Source organism: Petaurus breviceps, unplaced genomic scaffold, assembly GCF_028583685.1.
Source record: "Petaurus breviceps papuanus isolate PSGF00001 unplaced genomic scaffold, PetGlider_PUasm1.0 37, whole genome shotgun sequence".
Lineage (NCBI taxonomy): Eukaryota > Metazoa > Chordata > Mammalia > Diprotodontia > Petauridae > Petaurus > Petaurus breviceps.
Window position 1 is genome coordinate 16,358,865 of NW_027186296.1, and position 13,222 is coordinate 16,372,086.

Sequence of the window (13,222 nt, forward strand, 5' to 3'; positions counted from 1 at the left end):
CAGCAATTTCTTCTCCATTCAACTCCAGACTGAGAACCTGGTGGTAAGACCCAATAGTGCACAACATGAACATGAATCAGAGAGAGAATATGACCCTAGGTTTAGCATTTAAAAAAGCCAGAGAAAGTAGTAGCAGTGTTGAGAGGAGAGAGAAAGAGAGAGTCAGCCACGCTGGGCCTACTCCTGCCCACTCAGGGCAGTAGAAGAAACTGCTGAGGCCTGTCAGAGAGAAAAAACAGGTATTTGAGGTTAAAAGCCCCTAAAAGTTACTAACTTATATGTATAACTATTCATGATCTCTTTCCCCTCCTAATGATAAATCCTGCAGGTTCAAATTTCAAAATATAAATTAAGATGATAGGGTCCAAAAAGTTTTTTTCCAGGTCCCCAATAATTAATTTTATTCTAGCAACTAGGTAAGAGAGCAAGATATTCACTCTAATTATCTGCTTTGTCACACACTGAAATAATAAGTCTTATATGTTTGATTATGAAATCCTTTGTTTTTCCTAAAACCTGGCTTGTTCAAATTTTATTTTCAAAGGTCTATAAAGATCTTTTTCTTTTAATTTTTTTAAAGTCATGACAGGAACTACATTTTTTTTCTTCTCCATAGTATCCTGGGTCATTGGTTCTCTTTTCTTGAATCTGCCACTTTTTGCTCTCTTGTCTCAAATAGTAGTCAGAAACTTGTCTCTTCTGCAGATCTAACCTCTACTAACAAAGTGGTGTGAGAACACAGATGCCGTACTCAGTTAGACCCGGAGTCTAAGTCTAGTTGGGGTAGTTTTCAACTCAAGATAGGTCATGTTCCACAGTGGTTTGGGAACATGGTCATCAAAGAACACAATTTCCCAAAGAAATAATTTTATAAATAGTAGCATAATACTCAATACTCAATCAGTAAGTATTGTCTATTATGGAAATGTGCAAGACTGGAGCCTAGGAGAGATGACTTTTTGAAAACTTGAAATCTTCAAATAAAGGTGAAAGGATATATCTGGGAGTCATCTGTATAGGAATCCATAGAAGTTGACAAGAATGCTGAAAAAAAAATTATAGGGAAAAAGGAGGGATACGACAGAATGCTGGGGTACACCTACATACAGGGGGCAGGTCCTCACCTAATGAACCTGCAAAGGAGAAAGAGAAGAATCAGACCAGCAGGTTAAGAAGAGAACCATTACAGAACAGTGTTAAAAAAAAAGCCAAAGGCGGTGAAAGTATCCAGAAGGGGGGTGCTAAAGTGTCAAACACAGGAAAAGTCAAGATGAGTAAGAACTGAGAAAAAGAACAATAAAGATATCATTATTGGCCTTTCAGAAAGAGCAATATCTATTAAGTGGTTAAGGTTTGATAAGTGAGTGGGAGCTGAGGAAGCAGAAGCAGTAAGTATAGACAAGTTTTTCTATTAATTTGGCTATGAAAAAAGAGACAAAACATAGGATGACAGGTTGAGCAGATGATATAGTATAGGAGATGATATAGATCTGCTTGTTTTTGTTCTTTTTAGAGAATGAAAGAGTTTTGCATATGTTTCAACAGTGCAAAGGAGTCAGTTGTTAATGAGAAGTTGAAAGGATCCTGATCCCCAGAACTTTGGGAATAGCAATGTCTACCAAACTACCCAGAGATACCAATGCCTAATCCCCAGAGAGATCAATAAGAAGAGAAATCATTGTGGAGATGGAGCGCACCTCCCTCACCACCACCAGCAACAAGAGCTTGACCAACTGCCACCAGGTAGCTGGGCATAGGAACCCTGGAAGTAGCGGCACCATCTCCTCCTCCCACAAATTTTCTCTAACCATTTCTCTCATTTCTTATTTCTTTCTCTCTCCTTGTCTCAGATTAGGAACAAAAATTTAAGGTGAGTCCAAAGCACAGATTCCCAGGCCCTGGCTTCATACTATGTCACAACTTCAACAAAATACATACAGAACATTTATTAAGTGCTTATCAGGTGCCAGGAATGGTGCCAAACAATGGTGAGACAAATAAAAGACAACTCTTGCCTTCAAGGAGCTTACTTTCAGATGAAGGAAGGCAACACAAAGGAGAGCTAGAGGGAGGGAAGGCATGCATGTGTGGAGAAGGACAGAGAGTGTCATGAACTTCAGATTCCTATAAGATAAGGCAAAAAACCTAACCTAAGAGAGTTGGGAGACCCAGGGTTGTAGTCTAAGGTTGGTGGAGAAGGACAGAAGAGAAGAGATGTTAAGGATGATGGTTGGAGTACAGGCAGCATGGTGAAGAGATGACTGCAACTAGCAAACAAAGCCTCTCCCATCAACAGATTCTAAATACTTACCCAAGGTCAAAGTTGTTATTTGGGGTTAGAGAATGGAATAGTAGGGTCCAAAGTACTCTGTGTGTGCCAACCTGCTCCCAAGTTGAAAATGTCCCATTCTTTCCCATCTTCCTTATTTTGGTCATGCTGTGCCCTCTATTTGGGATGCTCTCCCCATGCAGCCTATTTCCACCTATAAATGGCACTTATCCATCCCAAATGCCATGTCCTTCCCTTATAAAGACTTCTCTGACACTTTCTCAGTAACTTGGGATTTTGTACTAATTATTTTTATGCCATCCATGCCATACTACTCCATAAGCTTCATAAAAGCAAGGGTTAGTTAACATTCCCTGACGCCTCAACCATACACTGGGAGATGCTGAGCTCAAAATGTAGGGCAAATGTTCTCCCACTTAGAAAAAAAAGTACATTTCACATTACTAAGAAGTCTGGTTGGCTTTTTTGGGTATATTTTTTAAAGCTTGGTCCTTTCTGTCAAAGAATTAAAATACCTACTTATTTTGTAAGGTCTCAAATAGGAAAAATAAGACAAAAATAATTCCTATTAACAAAATGAATGAAATAATATATCACTAGGTATTAAAAGATGTTTGTGTATATAACTATAATACACACTAATTATGTAGATTACATATATTTGTCAATATTAATGTTTAAAAATAAAAAGCTTTCTATGTTTTTATCTAATAGATAGACCAAAATGTAAAAATATTCATTAAGTTATCAGTACCTCCACCAAATCCATTAGAGAACCACAAGGGTATATGAGTAACAGAACTTAGTGGGTAGTAACTAAGGACATTTGAAGGAATGTGAGGTCATAAAAAAGAGCAGCTATGGCATGCTTTCTCATTCTTAACACAATTTTGGACATTTTTTATTTATCACAGACATCTACACTTTTGAATATATATAGCTATATTTTTCCCCTTCCCACTTTTTTTCTATTTTTCCAAAAAAGAAATTATATTTATGTTACAATGTCTGTAAGAAAAGTAAATCCATATCTTTAGGTAAAGTAGAAAAATGTAACATGACATTATTAATTTGAAAAAAAAACCATACTTTTCTTAATGAAAGACCTAAAAGATATCAAATAGGCACCAACTGCATAAAACAATAGAATCTCATCAAAACCTACCTTGCATGACAGAAAATCTTTTCAGCTCTTTTAAGAGCTAAGTATACTAGGAAGAGAATTCTGAAAAGGAAATGCCATTCCAACTTATGCTAATTAAAGGGGAAATATTTGAATAAACATTTCCACAAAAGTTTTATTCAGCTAGGTAGGTCAGTGGATGGAGCACTGGGCATGGAGTCAGGAAGGCCTGAGTTCAAATGAGGCCTTAGACACTTACTAGCTGTGTTACCCTGAACAGGTCACTTAACCTGTCTGCCTTAATCCACTGGAAAAGGAAATGGCAAAACACTACAGTATCTTTGCCAAGAAAACTCCATGTAAGTACTGGTGTGATATCTGAAGATATGTCCACAGAGTAGTGAAAAGTCAGACATGACTTAACAACAACAGTAATATGACTACTTAGTAACATAACAAGAGATTAATTATTTAGTAACATCACAGAATTTATACATCCATGTGCACATTATCTTTCAAAGTTATCTTGGGAGATATATACTAATTCCAAATATACTGCCATTGCTCAAAATATGTCTGCAACTTCTGTTCTGAAACTAACTTTAGGAATAAACACAAAATATCAAACAGACTCAATTTTTACTCATATCCTGTTTGGGAACAAGTTATCCTCAGCTTAATGATTCACTTCATTCAATAGAGTTGCCTCTAAATGTTTTCAAAAATGAAATGACCATTCCCTGGTATGGTCAAAGGCATGGGGGGGGAGGGGGGAAGAGATGGAGCCAAGATGGCAGAGTAAAAGCAGGAAATTGGCTGTGCTCCTGCTCCAACCACCTCCAATACCTGTAAAATACGACTGCAAAAAAATTTTAGAGCTACAGAACCCACAAAGTGACAGAGAGAAACAAATATCCTGCTGAAGGCAGCCTGGCAGGCTTACAGGAAGGTTCTATCGCATCATGCTGGGAGCCAAGCACAGTCCAGAGCAGACTTCAGGAGAGTGAATCGCTAGCAGCTGTGTTAGTCTCCAGACCTCTCAACCCATAAACACCAAATAGAAAGTCAAAGGTCAGTGGGGAACTCTGTAAGAACTGGGTGACAGAAGAATGTGGTCTGCCCCCTGCCCCCAGGGTGAGAGATGGAGGTGCGGCAGCAACAGCCTCTGGAGCTCCTGGCCTGCAGATTATAGGGTGACCAAGTGACCATTCAGATGGTAATCGCTCTTGCTTTGACCTGCTTGGATCTGGATTGCGGTCTTAGGTGGTGGTCCTGGGGTGTGTGGCCAGTGTTCCAGAGCTTGGGGCATCTGTAGAGAAGGCGCCCTCCTCATAGCTCCAACAATATTTGTGAAAAACTCAAACGATTTGGGACATAGCACTCTGTACTCTGGAAGTAGAGTTCTACTGTGGCAAAGAGCTAAAAAGTCAAGTCATTGGCTGGCTAGATGAGTAAGCAGAGGAAGCGCAATCAGACCACAGAATCCTTTTTGGGGGACAAAAAGGATCAAAACATGGCACCAGAAGAAGTCAACAATGTTAAAACTCCTGCATCAAAAGCTTCTAAGAAGAATATGAACTGGTTATAGGCCATGGAGGAGCTTACGAAGGATTTTGAAAATCAAGTAAAAGAAGTGGAGGAAAAATTGGGAAGAGAAATGAGAATGATGCAAGAAAATCATGAAAAGTGAGTCAACAGCCTGCTAAAGGAGACCGAAAAATACACTGAAGAAAATAGCACCTTAAGAAAGACTAACCCAAAAGAGGCCCAAAAAGCCAATGAGGAGAAGAATGCCTTAAAAAGTCAAACTGCCCAGATGGAAAAGGAATTTAAAAAACTCACTGAAGAGTATAATTCCTTCAAAATTAGATTGGAGCAAATGGAAGGAAGCTAATGACTTTACGAGAAATCAATATACTATAAAACAGATCCAAACAAATAAAAAAGTTGAAGGCAATGTGAAATATTTCATTGGAAAAACCACCAACCTGGAAAATAGATCCAGGAGAGATAATTTAAAAATTATTGGAGTTCCTGAAAGCATGATCAAAAAATGAGCCTAGAATTATTCTTCAAGAAATTCTCAAGGAAAATTGCCCTCATATTCTAGATCCAGAGGGCAAAATAGAAATTGAAAGAATTCGCCAATCACCTCTTGAAAAAGATTCCCAAAAGAAAACTCCTAGGAATACCATAGCCAAATTCCAGAGTTCCCAGGTCAAGGAGAAAATACCACAAGCTGTCAGGAAGAAACAATTTGAGTATTATGGAAACACAATCAAGATAACACAAGATCTGGCAGCTTCTACATTAAGGGATCAAAGAACTTGGAATATGATATTCCAGAAGTCAAAGGAGCTAGGATTAAAACCAAGAATAGATTACCCAGAAAAACTGAGTATAATGCTTCAGGGGAAAATATGATCATTCAATGAAATAGAGGTCTTTCAAGTATCTTGATGAAAAAACAGCTGAACAGAAAATCTGACTTTCAAATACAAGAAGCATAAGAAGATAAACAGGAAAAAAATCATAAGGAACTTATTAAAGTTGAATTATTTACATTCCTACATGGAAAAACAATAATTGTAACTGATTCTTTTCTCAGTATGAGGATTGTTGAAGGGAATATATATGTATACATACATAAATATGTTTATATAGGAGGGTGTATGTATGTATAAATACATATGTGTGTGTATATGTGTGTGCATGTATACATAGAGGGCACAGGATCAGTTGAATAGGAAGGGATGATATCTAAAAAATAAAATTAAGAGGTGAGAGAGGAATAGAATGAGAAAAGGAGAAAGGGAGAGATAGAATAGGGTAAATTATGTCATATAAAAGAGGCAAGAGAAAACTATTACAATGGAAGGGAAAAGCCGGAAGGTGAAAGAGAATGGGTCAACCTTACTTTCATTGAATTTCGCTCAAGGAGGGAATAACATATACACTCATTTGGGTATCTTACCCTACAGGAAAGTAGGGGGGAAGGGGTTAAGAGTGGGGATGATAGAAGGGAGGGCAAATTGTGGGAGAGGGTAGTTAGAAGCATACACTTTTGAAAAGGGACAGGGTAAAAGTAGAAAATAGAGTAAGTGGGGGCTGGGATAGGTTGGAAGGAAATATGGTTAGTCTTTCACAATATAACTACTATGGAAATGTTTTGTGTAACTACAAATGTACAACCTATATTGAATTGCTTATCTTTCCAATGGGGGTGGGTGAGGAGGGAAGAAGAGAAAGAATCTGGAAACCAAAGCTTTAAAAACAAATGTTAAAATTTTAAAAATTGTTTTTTACATGCAACTGGGGAGTAAGATATACAGGTACAGGGGTATAGAAATCCATCTTGCCCTACTAGAAATTTACAGGTGGGATGGGGGAAGATATAAGAGAGAGCAAATTGGGGGAAGGAGTATTCAGTGGGCTCTCTATCTTGGGGTGGGGGATAGGGGAAAGACAGGGAGAAATTTTTTAACTCAAAATCTTGTGGAAATGATAACTAAAAATAAATTTAAAAATATACTTTTCCATTAAAAAAAAGAATACATTACATAATTTTTAAATTGTTAATCAACAGCTGCAACACTAGAATAAGAATGCAGACTCCCATGGTGAATACTCTAGGCTGATACTAATTTAGCTGTATTAAATTCTGGCATGCTTGTTTTGAAAAATCCCATTACTTTATACTTATGACTCATAAAATAAGGTAAATAAGTCTATGAAGAAACCACAGACATATCAGATAGTTTCTGATTCTTAATAAGGAAAAACAGATATAGCTATTTTCAAGTACCATATTTCCTGCACAGACCAACATTTGATCTCAGACCATAATGTAAAAGTACTCTGACAGTAAACAAAAAATTTTAGGAGGTAGTAGCATCATGGAGTAGAAAGAATGTTAGACTGATAATAAGATCTGAGTTTACCTCCCAGCTCTGCTAGCTTTGTGACATTGGGCAAGTCTCTCAACCTCTCTGGATCTGTTTATTTATCTGCACAATGAAGAGTTTATATCAGATATGATCATTAAGTTCATGTCCAGTTTTAAAATTCTGTTGATTCTACCAATTTAGTGTTATAAGCTTAGTTTTATTATATTTGTACAATTTCATTTTCTGTGATCACTATCTTGTTTTGTGTTTTTTTTTTTTAACTTTGTGCAATTAAAATTTATTTCATCTGATCCTAAGGTCCTTTTCAGTTCATTCTATGACCTTAAGTGAATCAACCAATGAGGCATAATCCTGAGAAACACTGATTTTAAAACATATAATGTAGCAGAATTGTGATACCAAGTAAAAAAATATATAAAAGACATTTCAGTATAAATGTTTGGACCAAACAAAATAATTGTTCTTTCAACAGACATACCATAAATTTTGCTCCCTCCCCAGAAGAGTGGTAATGAAGTTTTCAAAGTAGTATTACTACTGAAACAGCAAATAACTAATGAATAAAGATTATTACAAGTTGCTCTTTGTTATGAACAAGTAGGTTAGTCACTTAATAGAAATTCATGGAAAGAAGTTTGTTTAGCTTATAGAAGAGTAGGTGCATTCTCTTATTCCCCAGCCATATCACTTTTTAATTGGAATGTCTGGAAGAAGATCCTCTTCTACAGCTCCAAAAGATACACTATAATATTTTGTTGAACCAAAACAGAAGAATTTTGTGGAAAACCTGAGATTAATAGATATTTTAGAAACTGTAATGGGTTAACCCAGACTATTATGTTAATGAGGCAAAGGTGAATTATAAGAGGGAAAGATTTGGAGGATCAGAAAATAATGATGGAAGAAAACATTTGACATAAACTTTGAAAGTTGGTTGATTTTTGACAGGCAGTGACTAAAGTGAAGGACATTTCATCTAGAATTAAGAGTGTGATGAGAAACAGGAAAGGACATGCATTTTCAGGAATAACGACTAATCCAATATGGCAGATGTGTAGGATTCACGTAGGAAATAAAGATAAAGTAGCAAGATGTTTGGGCCAGACTACAGAATGCTGAATGCTACACTGAACAATACAGACTTTATTCACCAGGCAACTGGTTGCCAACAAAGGTTTTTGAATAAGGGATGACTTTTAGTAGATGAAAACACAGCAAATGATTATCTGTCTTTTATTTCCTATAACTGTGCTATTAATGGGAAGTCTTTAAAAGAGGTATGGAAAGCCTTCTCAAATTTTCCTTTATAGCCTTATTTCTCATCACTCCCATCTCCTATATATAAACTTTTACTTTTTCCATCTTGATATATTTGATATTCCTGGAATAGCAAACATGTTTTCCAAACAAGACATTATTTTCCTAGCCTAAAATACTTTCCATCTACCAAAATCTATCAAGGCCTAGCTCTTCTATGAGGTCTTCTAGTACAATGCCTTAGCACACTTCCCAAATAAGCGCTTACTGACCATACCACTCATTATCTTCATAGGATTATAGATTTAGAGCTGGAAAGGATGACCTTTAGGTAGTGTAGTCTAACCCCTTCATTTTCCAGTTGAGGAAAAAAAGGCTCTTAAGAGGATAATTAATTTGCCCATGGTCATACAGATACGGCAAAACCAAAATCTGAATCCATGTCCTTTTATTTCAAAGATAAATTCTTTCCACTAAACCACACTTCCCTATACTATTTAAAACTTTTTTGCACATATCTTATTTCTTTTTGTGTGTATCTTTATTTCCTGAATAGGGTTATGAGATCTTAAGCAACAGTGTTATCTTCGACAAATTTTATATCCAGCATGCTGTCTTATCCATGGTAGGCACTCAACAATTATTTGCTAGACTACTGGCAGTGAAAAATCACTGACAGGTATTTTGAGCAAGTAAGCACACCCTACTTCCACCCCATTCTACCCCTCCCCCACAACTGGATCATGATTTAAAAAAATTAATTTAGGGGAGCCGAGGTGGCACAGTGAGTAAAAGCACCGGCCTCGGAATCAGGAGGACCCTAGTTCGGTTCCGGCCTCAGACACTTAACACACACACACACACACATACACAAACACAAACACAAAACTAGTCGTGTAACCTTGCGCAAGTTACTTAACCCCAACTGCCCTCCAAAAGGCAAAAAAAAAAATCAATTTATCAGTAAGAAAATGGAGACTATCTTCTCATCATCATACCAAGGGACTTCAACCTATACAATGATACTCCTTCAAATACCCTAAACACTCAATTCCACAAATTATTAATTTCTCATAACCTATTTATTGGCTGCAAATAAACCATAGCTGCACACAGAGATAGTTATTACCTTTGTCTTGCCATCAGCTACAACTGTTCCACATCCAGATTCTTTAAATTTGAATTCCATTATCTGATCATAATCTGTTTTAATTTTACTTCTTCCTTGGCCTTGCAATCCCAAACCTTTATTATTTGTTTTCACCACAATTTCCAATCCCTTCACACCTCAGGTCTTCCCCAGGCCATCACCCCTGCATTGGCTACACTCTCTTCCTTTTTCCATCTTGAACCTTTGGTGAATGAATTCTATGCTACACTGGACCATCTTTAGTTGTCCTGATCTTTATCAGGCTACTGAACCCAGATGGCTCTGTAGGATAAAGTGAAGCTGGTAATTTTGCACAGCCCTCCCTCACTTAAATGCAATTCACTTGCAAATCATGGCATCATCGTCCTGATGTCATGGTCCTCTCTGAGAACAAAGGACAAAGGACACACAATGCTACACTGGCTTCTTTTCTTCTTTGGGCATTTATCCTACTGAAGTTATTGCTCTACTAACTAAACTCCATCTTTGGATTACTCCCACTCTATGCTGACTTTATGTCTTATTAAATGAAGTTGGAGAAAATCATGAAACCATCCTAAATGAATTTACTATAAATTTATGTTTTATAATCTCAAAGAGGCCCTCACTGTGGATTGGCAATCCTTTTATACCTCCCTAATTGATTTCACTAGTGACTTATCAAGGTGGCTTTTCCAAACCTTTTCTCTCTCCTTAAAACTCCCAAAGCTTTGCCTCCCCTTTCATTTGAAAACACTGCCTCATATTTCTCTGAAAAAACTGAGGCCTTTTGCATTGTCCCCTGTTCCTCATCTCACATCACTCACACCACCACCTGCAACTATCTTCTTTTCTACCCATTTCATATTCTCACCAAATCCTTCAACATGCCCAACTAATCCAGTTTCATCCTGTTTTCTCCAGCTGACTGCTTCTTCTATAACCTCTATTGTCTCACCAATTTTTAATCACTGACTACTAGCTGTTTTCCTACTGCCTACGATTATGCCCATGTTTCCATTCTCAAAAAACCCTTAATTTGTCCATCTCTACCTACTGTCTGATAGCTCTCCTCCCTTTCCTGACCAAATCCTTCAGCAGGTGCTGTAATAGGTGTCTCTAATTCCTTTCCTCTCATTCTCTTTTTAATTCTTTGCAGTCTGGCTTTCACCCTCATCATTCAACAGAAATTGCTCTTGCCAAATTTACTAGTTATCTCTTAACTGCTATATCCAATGGTCTTTTCCCATTCTTCTTCATCTTTCTTGGCCTCTCTGTAGCCTTTGTCGCACTTTTCTCCTTGATGTTCCCTTCTAGTTTTCTTGACAGTGCTCCAGCCTCCTATTTATTTGACTGTTCCTTAGTCTTCCTTGCTGGATCTTGATCCAGGTCATACCCACTATCCATGCGTGTTGCCCAATGCTGTCTTGAGTGTTCTTTTCTTCCTGTATACTATTTCACTTGGTGAAATCAGCTGTCATGGTTTCAATTATCATCTCTCTACAGATGACTCTCAGTTCTACTTGTCCAGGACTAATCTCTCTCAAGACCTCCAGTCTCTCATCTCCAACTTTCAATTGGACATCTCAAATTGGATGCTCCATAGAAGATATCTAAAGTTCAACAAGTCCAAAACTGAACTCATTATTTTCCCTCCAAAATCTTCTCCTCTTCCTAATTTCCCTATTATTGGAGAGGATACCACTATCTTCCCAGTCAATGAGGTTCACAACCTAGGTGTCATCTTTGACATCGCACTCTCTCTCTTACACTCTCCTCATATTCTAATCAGGTGTCAAGTCTTGTCATTTCTACTTTTGAAACATCTCTCTTATATGCTGCTCTTCTCTCCTCTGACAGCACAACCACCGTGGCAGTTCCTTATCACCTCACTTCTGTATAAATTTAATAGTCAGCTGATCATCATCAGCTTCAAGTCTCTCCCTAACCCAGTCCATCTTCCATTCAGCTGTCAAATTTATCTTTCTAAAGCTCAGGTCTGATCATATCATTCCACCTATTCAATAAACTCCAGTGGCTCCCATTACTTCCAGGATCAAATATAAAATCCCATTTGGTTTTTAAAGCCCTTTATAACCTGGCCCTTTCTTACCTTTCCAGTCCTATTTTGCCTTATTCCTTACCACATACTCTGTGATCCAGTGACATTATCTTCCTCACTGTTCCTTGCAAATGTCATTCCATCTTTTGATTCCAAGCTTTATCACAACTGTGCATTCATCCATGCCTGGAACACTCTCCTTTCATCTTCACTTCCCAGCTTCCCTCAAATTTCATCTAAAGTCTCACCTTCTGCAAGAAACCTTTTCTAGTCTTTCTTAATCTTAGTGCCACCTTTCAAGACTACCCCTTATTTTTCACCTCTCTTTCTATGCATGTATACATATGTATTACATAGATATACACATACATAGGTTTTTGCATGTGTACATATGTATACATAAATATCTTTGCACATAGTTGTATTAGTTGTATGCGTGTCTCCCCCAAAAGACTGAGTGCTCCTTGAGAGCAGGTACTAGTTTTTTTGCCATTCTCTATGACCTCTGAATTTAGCACAGTACAAGCACATAGTAGCTCTTAATCAATGCTAGGTAACTGACTGAGAAATGAGAGTCATGGAGATTTCTGAGGAAGTTATTGTAGCAGTTTAAGGAATAAATATTGAAGAATGGTGGCAATGGAAATGAAGAGGAAGCACGTTGGAGAAACACTACAAAGACAGAACCGATAGAACTTGGGAAATGATTGGACATAAAGGGTGAAGGCAAAAAAAGAATGAGAGAGAATCACAAGGTTTCTAGCCTGGGTGATTAGAATAATGGTAAACCATTAACAGAAATAGGCAAGTCAAGAAGAATATATTTAGGTCTGTGTCTAAGGGAAAGAGTGTGGGAGTTGTGTTCTATTTGGAAAATTCTGAGGTTACTGTACCAATAGGAAATACTGAACTATAGACAATAGGTCTGAAGCTTAGAAAAAATGTCAAGATTAGAGATATAGATGAAGGGTTAATTTATATAAAAGGGATATTTAGTCATATGATTAAGTTAAGTTTCCAAAGCAGAACACAGAAAAAACCAACTCCAGAGATATGTCTACATTTAGGTATTCTGTAAAGGAGACAGAGAAATAGTAAGTAGAGAGCCAAGGTAGCATAGTATCATAAAGTCAAAGGAAGACTAGTTTTCACAAAAAAAGCAAGAAGGGGAGTTGACAGCATTAAATTCTACTAAGAAATTAATGAGTATAAAGACTGAGAAAAAGATCATTAATTAGATTTCACAATTAAGTGGTCATCAATGAACTTGCAGAGAACAATTTCAGTAGAAGAGTAAAGATAGAAATTATACTCCAATGTGTACTGATTATGACTATACTTTTTTATTACGGGCAGAAGAAAGAGGAATAGTGAAAGTGATATATAAAAAAGAATAAATAAGAAGAGTGTCAATGAAATGTGTAAAAAGTACACAAAAGACCTTAGGTAAATT

General features: G+C 37.1%; 1 protein-coding gene across 4 annotated transcripts in view; it reads right to left on the reverse strand.

Moving 5' to 3' along the window:
* The window catches only part of MYEF2 (myelin expression factor 2), a 54,158-nt gene that overhangs the window by 3,104 nt on the left and 37,832 nt on the right, over positions 1-13,222 (reverse strand). The gene's annotated exons all lie outside the window — the stretch shown is intronic.